The sequence below is a fragment of the Zootoca vivipara genome, chromosome 5 (assembly GCF_963506605.1).
Source record: "Zootoca vivipara chromosome 5, rZooViv1.1, whole genome shotgun sequence".
In the NCBI taxonomy this organism is placed as follows: domain Eukaryota; kingdom Metazoa; phylum Chordata; class Lepidosauria; order Squamata; family Lacertidae; genus Zootoca; species Zootoca vivipara.
In genome coordinates, this window is record NC_083280.1 from 69,461,183 (window position 1) to 69,476,818 (window position 15,636).

Genomic DNA, 15,636 nt, shown 5'->3' on the forward strand with positions numbered 1-15,636 from the left:
ATAATAATTTTCACACAACCATCTTAAGAAATCAATCTATGCCTAGGTAAGCCTGTATAGGATAGCAGCCTGAAGCACAGAAACTATCTACAGCCGCTCCTTTCACTTGAACCCCTCACAGAAATCCTGTAGAGCTGGCCTGAAAGGGACCCCCAGGGTCATCTAGTCCAACCCCCCCCCCCGGTAATGCAGGAATCCTGCCCACAGCAAGACCGACCCCTTTCATACGTCCGGATTCCTGTAAGCCTAGCAAGCTGAATACACCAAGGTCCGGACTCTTCTGCCCTGCGAAATGCAACCCAATTGTCTGAATGGTGGACAATGTCAGCAAAACAAATAGGCAAGTTTGAAGACATGGCAAACAGTGGCAAAGTTCATTATGAGAAGGAGATGGAAAGTTATATCCCTCCTAAAGGAGAGAAGAAGAAGTTAAAGGACTCCAATTCCCCCAAAAGTCCACCACCTGCTTTCTTCCTGTTTTGTTCTGAGCATCGCCCAAAGATAAAAAGCGACTGTTAGGGCAAAATTCTGGGTGCGAGAATGCTCAGCCACCCAGCTCATCAGGCAAGGGCCTGTGGTCGTTGCAGAGTATAAAAGGAAGGAGTCCAGCCACGATCCGGAGCAAACAGCAAGGTTTATTACTGCGCAGCAGGTTCAATGCCAGACTGAACACCATGAACAGGGCTGCAAGAACTTTTAAAAGTTCCCACCACCATCCCATAATGTACATCGAAAGCATCATACATACATCACTTGTGACAGGGTAAAACGTCAGAAAAGGGGAAGGGGCAAGGGGCATTAGCATACAGGTAAACAGGAGGTAAACAGGATTAACATACGGTAACAATGCACGATGTCCCAGAACATTGTTAAGCAAGTACCAGTAAGTATCTGGGAGGGGATCCTTGAGTACCTGGCCGGGGGGGGGGGGGGACAATGGGTCCAGGTGTGAGTATTGCCTCTGGCTTCGGAGGGTTGGGAATGGCAGGAGATGGTACCTGAATGGATTATGGATATGCAGAGGAGCACCACCCTGGCTACCTGACCTCTTGCTTAAAGGATTATGGCTGTTCCCTGCATCCCTGAGAGCCCTTGGCCAGAGTAGCAAAAGGGGGTTTCATTTAGAAATAAAGATACACTGTATTCATTCATAAAGAAATATGGTTACATAGTCTCAGGCAACAGAGAAAGGGTAGGAAAGGGAGCCTTTATTACACAGGGCTTGATCTTGAGGGGGTTTGTGTTGGTGCGATACTAGAGTGGTGTTGTAGGATCAAATGGGGTCCCCTTGAGGGCATTTGTGCCAATCTTGATTCCCAAATGAAGCCTCGTTTGGGTGCCCCCCCATAAAATTCCCTAACAGTGACCACCCAGGTTTTTCTATTGGTGAGACAGCAAAGAAACTAAAAACCGTAATACATAACAACATAAAAAATATCTGTTGTCAATGCCAACATACCATCGCTTCCAATGAAGCTACATGCAGACTCTTTATAGCAGGGGTGGCCAACTTCCAAGAGTTAAAAACTGGCAGTGATTGATCTACCCCCTTTGGGGGGTTCAGGTTGAGATTGTTGAGCTTTTTTTTAGGAAGGAAAGCCATCCATGTTTTAGCGGGTTCAGGTCAAGGTTTAGCTTTATTTAGGAAGGAAAGCCCTGTTTTGGGGGCTTCAGGGCAAAGATGTAGAGCTTTTTTTAGGGGAGCCAAAGTTGCTGAGCTTCTTTGGGGGGAGCCAGTGATCTACCACAGACGTCCAGTGATCTATTAGTAGATCATGATCTACCTGTTGGACATGCCTGCTTTATAGCAATAAAGGGGTGCTGGCCCTTTAAGGCTGAAAGAGAAAACTGAGACATCCATGCCCACCCTTTCTAACACACATGTTTTAAGATCACATCACACAGTGGCTGCCCAAACAGCTTGGATGATAAAAGACACAAAGGAGGGAGGACAATTGGGAAAGATATAACACCATTGCATTCCCATGCCTTCCAAGCCTCCTTATGCAAAACCACCCAGTTAAAACGGAACTCCTTTCACACCTCATTATCGCTGGAGGTTTCATTAAACTGATAAAGATCCCCCCTCCCCAAGGACAAGAGTAAAAGCTGTGGTGCCGACCATTTGCTACCTGAAACAAGGAAACAAATTGTATCTTAAATACTGGCACAGGAGCTTTGGAAGGCTCGCCCTGTCCAGCCTCCTCTCTTTGTGCGCGCGCGCGAGAGAGAGACTTCAATCCTTCAGCAGCCAGCTTCAAGTTCTCTCTCTCTCTCTCTCTCTCTCTCTCTCTCTCTCTCTCTCTCTCTCTCTCTCTCTCTCTCTCTCTCTCTCTTCCCCCCTCCCTCCCACCGTGATCCCTGGGAGGAACATCAGAGTGAGTGTGGTGTTTTACGTACAGTGTTTTAATCCACACCCCAGCTCTTCCAATTCTGGTTCTCCATTCCCCCCTCCTTGTTTGCTCTAGTAAGAGCAGCAGCAGAATGAGCTGAACGAGCGAAGGCTGTGGGGAGGCAGCCCGGGCGAGCTCCAGCAGGAGTGTGTTGCGCTCTCTCCCCTTTTGCTTCTAGAGAGGGGCAGCTGCCAGCTGGCTTCTAGAGTAGGGCAGCTGCCCTAACTTGCCCCATGGTGGGTACGCCCTTGAACCTTTGGTCTTCCCAGTGTTGGACTACAGCTCCAATCATCCCTGACCATTGGCTATGCTTGCTGGAGCTGATGGGAGTTAGAGTCCACCAACATCAGAGGGCTGGATCTTTCCCACCCCTGGTGTATTTGATGCAGATAAGGAAATAAGGGCACAACCAGCTGAATGTTCTTGCTGTTTGCAAGCTTTGCCCCTTGCTATCCTATCCTAGCTCTTTACACACTTCTTCTCATGCACATTTGTAGGTGGGGTGGAGGAATTAGATATGGGGGTCATGATATATCTGGGCTTCCAGGATCATGAAGTAGCTGGCTTGAATTATGCTTTACTTTGTTGATTTTGGGGGAGAAATAGATGGTGTTTCTAGGCCCTTGGCTGTACTGAAGATGTCCCCTCCTCCCCCGATAGTTAATCACTTGTTCTTGGGGATCCAGATTGTTTTCTTTCAAACCCTTCTGTTGCAAGGATATCACATTTTCCCAGCACTCAAAACTGCAATATTTTGTTATGTGGGAGAAGATACTCTTTATTGAGCCAATGCATAATTTGTAAAAATGGAATATGATTGCATGAGTATCCCAAGCACCTATAGATACCGAGTGTGTCTTATGAATAAGCTGGCATTCCATGGTGAGATAAAGGCTATGACCCTATGCATGTGATATCAAGCAAGTAAGCTCCACCCAAGGTGGTGAGGTTTCTTCTGAGAAAGCATGCTTCGAATTGAGCTGCCCCTTGCATTGCAGCCCATCCGTTGACCTAGGTTTCAGCCCTCCCTCCCTAAATATTGTCATTTGATTGATTGATTCATAAATATAATAACCTTTCTGCTGAAAAGGTTGCCAAAGCTGTAGCCCAAGGGTAGCTTCTCTGTCTATACCTCAGGATTCTCCCCAGGCCATATCCCTTCATCAGCTCTACTGTGGATCCTCCTTGAATATTCCTTTGAACTCCCGATAGTGCCTATAGTTTGTCCAGATGGAGGATAAAGAGTAAAACCAGCCTACTATACAAAAGGAAGATTTGCATTTGTTGCTCTGCCAGTTTTGCCTCTGGCCCCATGTACTACTGGCATGTGGCCCTTGAAAGGTTGCCCAGAAGGGAAGTGTGGCCCTCAGTCTGGAAAAGGTTCCCCACCCCCTGCTTTAGATGATTAATCATAGCTTAAAAAGTAAAAGTGAAAAACACAATAAAATGACCACTCCTATAAGAAATACAGACAGTAGGAGAATTAATTACCAGTTAGAAGCTAGAAACCAATGGGGATTTCACTCTGCACCTGTATTCTGATGGATGAAAGTTGCTTGTTTAACATCACACCAGACATTTAAAGCAGGTTTAATGCACATGGCTTCCCCCAAAGCTTCTTGGGAGCTGTAGTTCGTTAAGGGAGCTGGGTGTTGAAGCTCTGTGAGGGGTAGATTAGAGTTCTCAGGTTTCTTTAGGGGACGTTGCGTGCTTTAAATGTGCAGACCACAACTACAGCTCCCAGAATTGACATTCCTGGGGTATACAGAAATTTCCGACAGAAGAAGCTGCTGGTGTGTTTCTGATATTTGCACCGGGACAGCAATCGCTGACAGTTACTGAATTTTATCTGCAGATCATTTTTTGGGACTTAAATTAGATCTATTCAGTGTTCTCCTCCAACTTAATTTATCCCCCCTGCAGCTTTAATTTTGAAAGCTTTAAAAGAAAGTACTAGCCTCCCGCCTCACATTAGATTGGTTCAAAATTTAAGTCCAAGGGCGCAAACACTTGGATGCACAAATAAAGCATATCTGCGATTAACATTCCGCTCTCATATCTGCTTCACTCCAGACACCATCATGATCGGTCCAAGCTCAGCCGCTCCTAACCCTTATATGGCATATCTAGGATTTGAACACTGGTCTCCCAAGTTCCATATTTAGTACTGTGTCATCCGCAGCATGCCAGTTCACATTACGAACCGTGCTATTTACATGACCCTCCAGAAAATGGGCTAAAATATATAAATCAAAATCAAATGTAGGCTGGAGGTGTAATCAAGGGGAAGGAACGATGTACCACATGTGGTGGGGTTGTGATGAAATTAAAAAATTCTGGAACACTATGACGAATTAAGAAAAATGTTTAGACAAACATTTGGGAAGAAACCTGAAGCCTTTCTTCTGGGCATTATGACGATTGATATACCCAATGACAAAAAAAAGGTGTTTCTATATGTTACAATCGCAGCAAGAATGTCAATTGCTAGGAATTGGAAGGGGGACAAAGGAAGAATGGCAAATCAAATTGTGTGAATATTTGGGATTAGCAAAAATGACAGAGCCAATTAGGAACCAACCAAACCAAAAATTTTAAAGAGAGTGGGAATGTGTGAAAGACTATTTAGGAAAACATTGTTCTCAAATAAAACCCTTATTATGTTTTGAATAAATTTTGCAAAGTTCAGAACAAATAGGTAAGTTATACAGTGGTACCTCGCAAGACGAAATTAATTCGTTCCACGAGTCGTTTGGTGTTGCGTTAATTTCGTCTTGCGAAGTGCGGTTTCCCATAGGAATGCATTGAAATTTAATCAATGCATTCCTATGGGGGGAAAAAAGTGCAAAAAAAGGCGCCGACTCACCCGCCATGGCCGCTCCGGACGTTTTTAAGGCTCTGGGGAGGGGGAAGCAGGAGGAGAGCCAGGGAGAGGCTCCCTCCCTCCTTCCCCAGCAGCCGGACCCTTGTGCCCAACCAGACAGACAGCCCGTTCACACGCAGGCGGAAGCGCGAGGTGGCCGGGCTCTGGGCGATGGCAGGTGGTGGAAGCGCAAGGCGGCCAGGCGATGGCAGCGCGAGGTGGCCGGGCTCCGGATGATGGTGGCGGCGGAAGCGCGAGGTGGCCGGTGTTCCGGGCGATGGCGGCAGCGGAAGCGCGAGGCGGCCGGGCTCTCGGTCTGACTTTCTCCTCGCGGCGCCCTGCTTCTCGCGAAGTTTTCTATGGCACGGCCATAGAAAACTTCGTCTTCTGAGTCTGCCCAAAAAAATATCGCAAAACGTTGTCTTGCGATTTTTTCGAGCCGCGAGGCGTTCGCCTAGCGAGGTACCACTGTATTATGTAATAGAAAGGTAATAAAGACAAACAACACAGTCGAAAAGAGAAAGACGATAGAAGAAGCTACAATGAGGTGTTGGGAAGACACTTGTGAAGAAATATTGATATTGCCTGGGGGGGTGTATATGTGAGGGGGGAAAGGATTGGAATATGTATATGAATAACCAGTTAAAAAATTAATAAAAAGCATTTTAAAAAACCCACAAACCCTGCTATTCTACCTGTTAATCTGCATAAACGCTACAAGGCAGTTAAATTTCATGCAGCAGCACATCTTCAGAATATGTGACCTAGCTTGTGTGTGTTAGTTCTTTTCCTCATTGTCCTATGGGGCTGTGGTGAACCATGGAGAGACACATCCATAGGACGTTGCATTAAGAACCGCCCTGTGGCTTGCTTGTTTTTTGCTGGATTTATTGCTTTTTTATATATAAAAAAATCTCACACCACCCTATGGAGAGACCCTTGGTTTGGCAATTAAAACTCTACTGTTGCATTTGTCCTCTGTGACCTGCAAGCACATGAAAGGATCAGGTCTGCAGCAGGAGGCCTACTTTGAAGTTCCCACTGTAGCTGCTTTGCAGGGCCGGCCCACCCATGAGGCAAGGCGAGGCGACTGCCTCGGGTGGCAGGATCCACAGCAGCAGCAGATTTGTCCTTCAAGGAATGCATTGCCTGCTGCTGCCGCCACCACAGTGGTGCCATTGAAGGCTGGATCTGTTACCTCTTGGGCAGCCCACCACGGCACCTCTACAGGGGCTTTTTGGTGAACAGGATACGCTGCTGGTCTCCTCCCACCCCTAGGGGGCTCCCCTCTGGAGTCTCCTGGGCTCTGTAACCACCCAGCATTTTTCAGAGCAGGCCCCTTGTCATGACGGTCTTTGATTCCCGCTTCACCCCTTCTTCCTTGGCGCAGAGGGGAGGGTGCCATTTTGTGGTTCGCCTCAGGTGCCAAAATGCCTTGGGCCTGCCCTGCTGTTTTGCATTATTTGAAGAGGCAAGCTGCTCAAAACGTGGAACTGAGAAATGTATTGCCTCTTCAGCATGTGATGAAAACTTCAGCAGTACACTTGGCTTTCCTCTTTCCCTCCCTTTGTTGTTCTTTTGTTTGGTATTGAGGACCACCTGAAAGTGGACTACTGGTGGCCTTTGGGCTACAGTTTAAGACAGGTATGGGGAAAACCTGTGGCCCTCCAGATCTTGTTGGGACTACAACTCCCATCATCCATGGCTATTGGCTATGCTGGCTGGGGCCTTTTGGGACTCCCAACAACATCTGGAGAACTACAGGTTCCTCAGGCCTAACTTAAGAGATGCTCAGAGCCCAGAGCTGTTGGAACACTATCACAGGGCAAGTGTCCATGGATGTGTATCTACTTTCCAATAATACATTTAGCATTTGGAACTGTTAGCAGTCTTACTATTCCGCTCGAGGCACCCACACTAGTCCGGATTTTCCTCCTCCGAAGAAGAAGAGGGGAAGGCCACGAAGCCGTAACAAAGCCCCTCGATGCCACCCTTTCCTGAAATATCTGTCCTGACAGCCAGCAAGGCTAGAGCTGAACTGTGCATTCATGAATATGGATCAGAGCTCTCACTGTGCTGGTGAGGGTGGGCTGTAATTCTCTGTGTTAAATAAACCAATTAGTTTAATAGATAAAGGGTAAGGATAAAAGAGGGATGGGAGGTTCCCCTGTTAAATGCTTCCCACTGGGGGCCCGTTATGACAACCGCATAATGTGGGATTAGCAAATCCTGTTTGCGATAGAACTGGATCCTCTGTAGGGTTTCGGATGTTTACTGTCATCTTTGTTGGTTGGGGCTGTACCAAGGAGGAGAGGGCCCGGTTCCTGCAATAACTCTGCAGAAGAACATGGCCTAGGACAAGTCTTCCTCCCGTATCACTCATCTTGGCTTTACATACTCCTGGCTTCTCCTCTACAATGTACAAGTCCATTCAGAGTTCTCTCCTGCTCTGTAGAGGAAGTTGTCACTCTCTCTGGTAGAACATGAAAAACAGGGGGTCAGTCCTTACTCTAGTTACACATTTCAGGAGTAAAAGGGGGATCTAGGCTTGCCGTCCTTTTTACCAAGGATTGAAGGAGTTATGCAGAAGTTTTTCCCCCCAACGCCTTATCTCCATGCCATTAAAATCTTTTAGTGGCCAACTGCTATTAAAGTCATAAGGAGGACTATTTTAAAAACCGATCACCCCGATTCCTTGTACTCCTACCCCTCTCACAGCAATGGCTTGCCCTTCAAGATTCCCCCTCCCCCACCTAAAGTTTCATTGTTGAATGAAATTGACTAGTCCAGCAAGGGCTGGGCCATTTGGTCTAATCAATTGCCCAACCAGCTTGAATCACGTGAGCAGCAGCTGTAATTGAGAATAAGGAAAATGGAGCAAGCAGGCTTTGTTATTCTGAAGCAAGGCGCCTTTTCGCCTTCGTTACATTGCTACAGTTCTGAGGATGGTGCTGGGTGTATAAATGTAGTATAAACACTGACAACTGGGAAACACTGGCCTGCGAGCACTCCAGTTGGAGAACAGCCTTTACCAAAGGTGTCATGGGTTTTGAAGACACTCAATCTCAGGACGCAAGGGAGAAACGTGCTAAGAGAAAGGCGCGCTTGGCAAATCCACACAGTGATCAACTCCCGCCCGGAAACCAATGTCCCCACTGTGGAAGGACGTGTGGATCCAGAATTGGCCTCCACAGTCACTTACGGACCCATTGTTAAAACTGTGTTTATGGAAGACAATCTTACTCGGCTACGAGTGATCGCCAAACAAGAAGAGAAGAAGAAGCTGGGTGAGGGCTGATGTCACAGTGGTGGGAAGCAGGAAGATGCTTCCGTCAAAAGAAGCATTTGCGCACACCCAGAAGATGCTGCAGAGGTGGAGAACCTGTGGCCCTTTAGCTGTTGTTGCACTCCTACTCCCATCAGCCCCAGCCATCATTGCCAACCACCGGGAATGATGGTAGTTGTAGTCCGAGAGCCACAGTTTCCCCATCCCTGGCACGCATTCTGTGACCCTGTTCTTTTAACAGATTGCAATTGGCCCTTCTGCTTTTTGTTCCTCCTCTGGCAACATTCGCAGCACTCTGCGGCTTTTCCAATGTACTTGTACTTGACAAGCCGACAGGGGGAAGTTAAATGCTGTACTAGTATGTATGTGTGTACATTGTAGGTGTGATGTTGATTTCTTTTCTTCCCTTTTTTCCCGTAAACAGCCATCTGCGCTGTTTGCTGTTCTGACACTCCAAACAGCCTCTAAGGGGGGACGGGGACCCGCCTGGTTTTGCATCTCTCTTACGGGCACACATGATTGAAAGCCCGTGTCTGTGCACCCAAGGGGAGCATGAGCATTTCATGTGTCCTTTCTGCGCTCAACGCAGCAGTTTTGCCTCCCGGAGTCCTGCTGCAACGCAAGGGCCTAAACGTAGCCCCAGAAGCTCTCCCAGTAATGCGGGATTAATAAAACAAGTCTCTCGGAACAGGCCCCTCTGCTGAGATGTATGCTGTGCTCGGTGAGTCACGATTAGCTTGTGTCACTGCGTGTTACCGAGAGCCACTTATGTGCCATAAAAAAAATAAAATCTCAGCTTAAGCTGGCTGGTGCACTGTACTCTTGTCCTCTGCAGGGCAGGATGATGCGAAAGAGGCAAGGAGCTGGGGATGGAGCCCAAGGAAGAGATGCAGCAGTGCCAAATCTTTCTCCCTCCCCCTTCGGCACGCTGCTTCAACACACACTCTATTGTTCCTACAATTGCTTGGGAGAAACATTTGTGCGGGTTTTCTCAGGCTCTCTTTGATAGCCTGCCGTTCGTTTCCCTCTCTGAAAGCTCCCCCCTCCCTAGATTTCCAGTGCAAACCTGTTAGGATTGTGTTCAGTGGGATTGACTCCTGGGTCAATTTCACATGAGTTTGTTTGATTCTGGTTTTTGCATCTATCTGTGGTTATTGTTTGGTTTGGTTTTTTTTTAAAAAAAAGGCTGTATGAGAATTCATAAAAGCACATACTTTAAAACATATTGAAATAACACTTCATCTGAATCTGGATTTAAATGCCTGCCTTATCTCAACAAACACATTCCTAAACCCATTTTATCCCCAAATTCGTAATTCAGTCTGGGAGGTGCAGATTATATCTGTTTGCTTAAAAATGCAGACAGGACAAAATCCTCCTTCATCCTTAGGTAAGGATAAGATTGTAGCCTCCCCCCTTTCAAAAATTGCCTGTGCATCTGCAGAAAGGAACACGCCACCACGATGTTGCCAAATGCAGCGCTATTAATAATTGGTCTATCTGAGGATGGGCAGTATTATTGGAAATGGCGTCCTGTCTTGTTAGCCACAACCAGGCAGATCTGGCCGTTATAGAGTTCCAGTCTCTCAACTGACTTAGGCCATGATACAGAAATGCTTGCCAGCTGGTCTCCTGGTGCTGAAGTTACCCTGTTGGCCTCCTGGACTTCAGTGGGGCTGAATCGGCTGAAGCACGTGGGTTTCACATACTGGAGATGTATGTTGTGGAGGGCAAGGGTCTTGCACACATAACAGGTGTGTGCGAGGGGATTTCAGTAGGTCTAACTCTACTTCCTACTCTTCTTCCCACTGCATGCCAAACTGCGCCTGCCAGAATGCTGCCTTTTGAACAGCCGTGAAATGTGGAAGTGTTCTGACCTCCTTTGCAAAGGGCCACCATTGTAGAGAGCTGAGCTTGTGTTTCCCAACGTGGCACTTGAGAACTCCACGGTGCCCTCAGACATCCTCTTTGGTGCCCTTTGCTCTCCCCGTTTTTTTAAAAAAATATTTTCCCCCTTCTCTTTTGCTTGTTTGATTGGGCCCGGGGCTTGGTTGGATTGGTTTTGGAGAAGGGGGGGGGTGTTGCTTGCCTTTCCCCTTTTTGGAGTTTGTGCTCTATTTGTTTCGGGGCGGGTGCAGACATTTCACAATGCTTGGTAGAGGGATTTCTGAACGTCACCAATTTTTCTTCTGTTGAAATGGGTCCATGGCACCCCCTGGTGCCCAGATAGGTCAGGTCAACTTGTCACTCTCCCAGTGTTGCTGGACTACAAATCCCATCAGTCTGGGGGCTGATGGGAGTCGTCTAGCAACTGAAGTGATAGCTCAGTCGGTAGAGCATGAGACTCTTAATCACAGGGTCATGGGTTCGAGGAGATGACGCTCAGGGTCCCTTCCAACTCTATGATTCTATGCCATTTGTTCAAATATTGTAGGAACGGAGATTCTTCGGGGGGGGGGGGGAGGGAGGAATGGAGGCATGTTTCTCTGGTAACAACCGGTGCACGAATTAGCCAAGCTTGACTGTGGTTTTAAAAAAGACTAATTCCATTGTATTAACAACAAGAGCATCATTCGAAAACCCAGAAGGCTGAACTCCACTTAGCACAGCATGACCTCATTTGGAGAACTGCGTTTAGCACTGGGCACTACAGTTTCAGGAGGATGCTGGCGAGCTGAAAGGTTTTAGAGTGGAGCTTTGAGCATGATCGATGCTCTAGCAGGGGAGTGTGTTTGCGTTGTGGGTAGAATAATATTGCCGGATTTGCAGTACCCTGCCTGTCTCCATCTTGCCTGTTAGATTTGCAATGCCTTACCCGTTTGGCTTAAGAACGAGAGATTGTGAAGTGCCAATCTGGGCTTTTGTGCTGTCTTGCCTTCCATCTATATTATCAAGGGATCTGGGGGTGGTGGATTGGTTGAGTTGCCCTGATGTCAGAGAGGGTAGTGGGATTTTTGAGTGCTGTTGGCTGAGCTTCTTGGGTCAGGAAGGAGAGCAGAGCAGGGACCTAGGGAAGGAAGAGACCAGGGTAGAGGTTCCTGGGAAAGCAGAAGCCCAAGGAAAGTGATGGAGGGGAGATGAGAAAGAGTTGGGAAGGACAACTCCCATCATTCCTAACAAATGGCCATGCTCCCTTGGGCTGGTGGGAGTTAGGGTCCCACACTTGGAGGGCAGAAGTTCTTCATTTCCAAGAAAGGAGGTCTATGATCTCCCTGCCCAATTTGTTCCCACTGGTCTTCTAAAAATAGGAGGTGCTTTCCGAACTCCTCAATGAATATAATCAAAGTAGCCACAGCCCATACCATTTGGGGTTTCCTTACAAAAGGGACTTGAATAGGAAGAAGTGTTGTACATTTTGCACTTTGTGGGCTTTCTGGTCTAATGACACAAGATCCTGGGTGTGGAATCTACACAAACGCAGAAGCTTTGCAAGCCACTTCAAAATATGCATGCCAATGGCTGCATCTCCTTCACAATCCTGATCACGTGTATCTTTGATCTCTCCCTATTCACTCACCCAGCTTTCCTTCCCATCCCACTTCTTTTCCTTCTGTTCCTATGGGGTGCTCCCTTTCGGCCATACCTGGAGGGCCACAAGTTCCCCACCCTTGATTTATTTCTAAAGGAGTCAGTTGGAAAGCCCACTCTCGAGAACACTGTAGGCACTAGAAATCCAGTCTTGGAGCAGGCTGCTACCCTCGAAAAACACACCGTTGAAAACATCTGTCTTCTGTTTGTATAGATGTGTTGCTGTTTAGATTTCTATTGCTTGTGTTCCCATCATTGGTTTTAGCACTCCTATTTGTGTCTAAGCCTCTTGGAGCCATTTCCATGAGCAAAGTGACAGTAGTAATAATGACAACAACATCTAGAGACATTTGACAAATTTAGACGTCCACATTCTGCACTAGCGAGCACCAGTGAGTTGGTTGCACATTATGGGCAGTAGACAATGTGGGGAAATCACCCAGTAGAAGAAGAAGAAGGGGTCTTCTTATGAAGAAGGGATAAGGGGAGGTGGCACATGCTTGTTTTCGTTTAGATGAAGTGGAGACATGATAGAGGTCTTCAAGTCTCTGAGCCATGTTGAGGCTGGATGGACACCCCAACTCTCCATTATACTAGAACAGGCATAGGCAAACTCGGCCCTCCAGATGTTTTGGGACTACGACTCCCATCATCCCTAGCTAACAGGACCAGTGGTCAGGGATGATGGGAATTGTAGTCCCAAAACATCTGGAGGGCCGAGTTTGCCTATGCCTGTACTAGAACTTTGACAGCATGGCCCTGGTGTTCCACTTCTGCTCATTGGGAGAGCTTGAAGATGCTTTGCCAGCAGCTTAGGAGGACGAGCCATTATCAAAGGCCCTCGTCGGTGCAGATGTTGACACTGAAGTTAGGGGACTGCCAGGATGGTATCGGGACCATCAGAGTGCAAGACGAAATTAATTCGTTCCACGAGTCGTTTTGTGTTGTGATCATTTCGTCTTGCGAAGTGCGGTTTCCGATAGGAATGCATTGAAATTTTATTCATGTGTTCCTATGGGGGGGGGGAGAGCGCAAAAAAGGACCCGACTCACCCGCCATGGCCAGAAGTTTTTCAGGGGGAAGCAGGAAGAGGGCCAGGGAGAGGCTCCCTCCCTCCTTCCCCAGCAGCCGGACCCTTGTGCCCAACCAGACAGACAGCCCGTTCGCACGCAGGCAGGCTTAAGATGAGTGAGGGGGGGATCTGGCTGCTGCGGAAGCCGGGCGATGGTGGTGGCGGAAGCGCGAGGCGGACGGGCTCTCGGTCTGACGTTCTCCTCGCGGTGCCCTGCTTCGTCTTGCGAAGTTTTCTATGGCATGGCCATAGAAAACTTCGTCTTGCGAGTCTGCCAAAAAATCGCAAAATGTTTTCGTTTTGCGATTTTTTTCGTGCCGCAAGGTATTCGTCTAGCGAGGTACTATTGTATGTTCCATAGCTAAAACAGATGTGCTTCAAACCATTCGGAATTAACTTAGCACAACATTCGCAACCACAATATGGGGCAATGGCCACTGACTGGGAGTTGAGCGGCTTTGAAAGGTCAATTGGGTGGATTCATAGAAGAGAGGGACGCACCATGCTGTGGTTTAAACCACTGATTCTACCTGTTCCCTGCCACCCCCGAACAAAAGAGCCAAAATGGAGCTGAACTGTAGCAGAACGTGCCTTTCCCTTTGATGCAGTTCTGGCGACCTGAAGTTAGGTATCAGCTGGTGGCTGAAAGGAGAGATGTCAGCAGGAATGAGTGTCTGTTTCTCTGCGCTGAGGAATACAGGCTCTTAATATGTTTTCCCTCTCCAATGTAATTTAAGCAGCCAGACATGAAAGAGCTGGGTCCCTCTGCCTGTCTCTTATCAGCACATTCCTGCCGTAAATTGAAATTCTTCAAAGGAAAGGGGGCAAATGCCCCTTGCATCTTTTTCGGTTCTTTTCAAATTATCCCCATCTTCCTCGCGCATGTCAGTAACTAAGGGAGTGTCCAAAGCTTTGGTAGAAAGCTCAGTGGGCTCAAAGCAGGCCAGCAATGTCTAAAGCCTCCCAATGGAGCAACATGGGAAGTTAGGTCTACTCATTGTTGCTCCAGTATTATTTATTAAATTTAGATCACAGGGCAGTGGACTCTATAGACTGATGAATTAATCTGATGAAGTGCACTGTAGTCCACAAAATCTTTTGCCCTAATAGGTTTGATCATTTTTAAGGAACCACAAGACGCGGTTGTCATTTTTTTGCAATTTGCACTCACTTCAGAGTGTCAAAAGGTTACTTATATAAAAAAAAGTACTTACATGCAGATTGCTTTCAATTTAGCCACTTGCTAAAAAACAAACAAAACACAGGTGATGGAGCAGCTAAAAATAGATAGCCGCAGTATCTGGGTTTTAAAAAAACCGATTTCATCATTTTAGGTTGGATTTTTGTAAGCCAACTGAAGGTTGAGAGGAAGCAGATTATCAATAAATAATATTGCAGTTTTTATCATTTTCCTAGTCATGGGCATAAACCACTTCTGGAATATGCCATGAAATAAGCCATTTTAAGGTGCTGAAATACTTGTTGGGTGTCTCTTTGCTAATTCCCCACCAGTGGCCTGTGTTTTTTTTAGAGACACTTGTTATTCTCTCAAACAAACCACAAGACAACAGCCCCCTCTTGTCCTTACTCTTGTTCCTAGTCCCTCCCAGCCTACAAATCTAATTAGTACATACTGGCTTACTCTCCCTTGCTCAGCCATTAACCATGATGCAAAGAACAGACATACACCTAACCTCCCTGCCCATCTTTTCCACGCTTCCATAATTCAGAACATCCTCCTGTTTGTTGTTGCCATTAACCTTTGTTCATAACCTCTTCGGCCTGTGCAAGCTTGTATTTTTATTTTTTTAAGATGAACTTTACAGTCAGGAGGGAGGTTCTTCAGAGACTGGAGGACAAGAGGAAATTGTCTTATGGGGTAGTTTGGAAGAATGTTTGGAGCAAGATGGTGATTTCAACTTGGGCTGAAGATGGACACACACGAGTTCAAGAGGGATTGGGTGTGATTCTTCATCTTGCTTTCCCCTGTGGCCAAGCAAGTTTGGCAGGGTGTTTTGTATGGTTTCAAAAACCTTATCAACCTTTTTGACCGGAGGTGACAGTGGGACGAAAGAATTGTGTGTTTTAAAACATTAACTCTGCCTCCAATGTAAGGAAACAAAAAGCACTTTGCAAGAGTATGCTCAGAATAGCAGCCATTCTCCCCACCCCACCCCCTGCCATTTGAAAAACTAGGCTAGAAATCACTCCATCTTTGGGGCAGGGTGTTTGTGGCTTCCCAGATGTCCTGTCCTGGTTGAGACCTCTGTTGAAAGATTCTGTTTGGTTTTGCACAGGAGCCAACGTGTGGCAGGTGGCTGCAACAAATCTTCGATTCAGAGAAGCTCATAAAAGCTCGGAAGACGTGCTGATGTGCCGAGATTTATAATCAGAATCGTTCTGTGTGTCTGTTGCTTGCCCCTTGGCACTGCCCTCAATACGGGGGAATCTCTTAATGTTTGTTTTTGCTTCCCAGCTACACCATCCTGCAAAT